Genomic DNA, 2570 nt, shown 5'->3' on the forward strand with positions numbered 1-2570 from the left:
CAGTTTCTATGTTTGTAAATTGGGAAGAAATATAACTGGTATTAACTACTTCCTAGAATTTTTGTGAAAAAATACCTGGGTCAGAACCTGCACTAACTCAGTATTCAGTAAAATAGACTGACATTATTTTGTTGCTATGATTATTTTTTTTTTACCTTTCAGTTTGTGCCTTTGTGGCATAATCAGTCTTTCCAGTTTCACTGAGATATAATTGACATATAGCACTGCATTCATTTAAGAGACACAGCATAATGATTTGATTTACATATATCATGAAGTAATTACAAGTTTACTTAACATAATTATCTCATACAGTTACAAAAAATATTTTTCTTGTGATAAAAACTTAGGATTACTATCTTAACTTTCATTTATAGCAAAAATATGGAACAGTTCACAAATTTGTGTGTCATCCTTATGGGGGGCCATGCTAATCTTCTATGTATCATTTCAGTTTTATTATGTGTGCAGCCAAAGTGGGCAATCTATATCTATATCTGTATCTATCTATATCAATATCTATATGCACACACACACATAATGCTTATTTCGGTAGACCTTCCATCTTCCATTTTTGTCAGGCAAAGCAATTCTTTTCAAGAAATTATTTCTTAACAGCAAATTAAGTAGTGAGGAAGTGAGATTCTGTTGTGTATTTCAGCAATCAACAAAAGATGAGAGTCTTCTGAAATATTTATTTTAGGTCCTAGAATTTAAACATTGGACATTTGCTCCTCTTGATCATCTTTTAAGATCAAATAATAAACAATTTGATTTGACATATTTCCTCTTTGGTGTCTCATACATCTGTTAAAACATAACAAACAGGGGTAGCACTTAATGAGAATCTGGAGAAGGATGTATATAAATAAACTGAATCTCAACTTGAAAGTTACTAATTGCTCCTTGGTATTAATATGGATGTAATGTATTTATTGTAGGATCTTTCTGCCAAATAACTACGGTCTATTTAAACTAGTGGCTCCATAATCACAATAATATCCTAAGTAAGAAAGCTACATCATAGCCAATGTATATCACTATCACTATTATTAAATGCATCCAGCTTATTAAAATGTACCCAACTTATTAAATGTTATATATTTCTGAATTTTTAAGGTAATTTATTGTCAAGTTAGCTAACACACAGTGTATACAGTGTGCTCTCTACATTGGGAGTAGGTTCCCGTGATTCATCACTTACATACAACACCCAGCGCTCATAGCAACAAGTGCCTTCTTCAATGCGCATCACTCATTTTCCCTGCCCCCGATCTCCTCACTCCCATCAATATCTGAATTTCTTAAGACTCAATTAAATTATCCCCAAATAATGAGTCAAAATTTCCCCCCAAATAATGTTATTTCTGAAGTGTTTAACCTTTAACATAGGGCCAGCTTCTTCTTAAGGGCTTTATCCTATATCTTTTTAGCATACTTCATATTTACCTATTTTCCATTCAAATAAGTGCATTTAAGCAGATATACTGTTTCCCCAGCGTACAATAGAGATAGTAATTGTCTGCTTCTATTAATTTTCTTACTGAAAAAATATCTTTCAGTAGTATATTAATAGGTTTTAATACACTGAGGGCTTGTATTGACCCCTAAAACAGGAGATGGACAGACAGTAATACACCAAAGCATCCACCTGACTTACAAACTCCAAGTATTTCAATTGCCTTCATGATAGTTATTGTTGACTCCAGTTTTAAATGTCATTGCCAGTCAGGGTTGGTAAGAAGCTCTTTTTCCCACCCTTGATTATTTCCTAAGCCATTCAAGGTTTGGAATCGGAACATTCCTACTCAGAGTAAATATAAAATAAATAGATAAGGCTTAGTGAGGGCAAAGCCAGGTCAAAAAGATGTCATTATAAATATTATATCACTGTAGCTATCTTCATTTCCACATTTGCAAAGTTTTTATAAAGTAATAAGCAAATTTTTGTCATTATTTCTGAAATTAAATCAGTCATCTACTCAACAAGCATTGAGGAATGACTGTGACAAACACTTTTCTAAGGCATGCGGTGGACAGACAGGCAAGGACCTTGCTTTCATGGTGCTTACATTCTGGAGAGATGGGTAGGTGGATTTCAGAGTGAACGGCCAGAAGAATAAAGAAGAAAACCAATATTTTATTAAACAAGACAATTTAGAGAAGGGATAAGTGGCACTAAAAAGAAAACAATATTTTTGTGACACACTGAGGGGACAGATTTTAGATTCGGTGGTTCAGGAAACCCTTCTATGGGGGTGATCTTGGAAATGATCTCTGAATTATGCAAAGTACTTGCCTGTATGACCAATTGGAAGCAGCGAATTCCAGGCAAAGGAAATTTTAAAAATAAGGGAAAAAATGATGGAATATTTGTATTTCGTCAAAACGTGAACCGAAGAAGTTCAATGATATTTTAATTTTTTAAATGTCCTGAAAATATACTGATGTACTGTTTTAAGAAATGTTTAAGCAACAAATTAAAAAGTGGACAATGACTTCAGACAAAGATGTAAGAGAGCCATCTGTGAACCTAATATTCTTATTCAACACCACCGTAATGACATTTC

At 33.2% G+C, this 2570-nt stretch overlaps 1 non-coding gene across 1 annotated transcript; it reads right to left on the reverse strand.

Annotated features, from left to right (window-relative positions):
- Positions 1 to 378: 378 nt before the first annotated feature.
- LOC122496172 lies at positions 379 to 482 on the reverse strand. The gene has a single exon (XR_006300711.1). It is a non-coding gene; the product is annotated as a U6 spliceosomal RNA (small nuclear RNA).
- Between the last annotated feature and the right edge of the window lie 2088 nt (positions 483 to 2570).

Source organism: Prionailurus bengalensis, chromosome F2 (assembly GCF_016509475.1).
Source record: "Prionailurus bengalensis isolate Pbe53 chromosome F2, Fcat_Pben_1.1_paternal_pri, whole genome shotgun sequence".
NCBI classification, from domain to species: domain Eukaryota; kingdom Metazoa; phylum Chordata; class Mammalia; order Carnivora; family Felidae; genus Prionailurus; species Prionailurus bengalensis.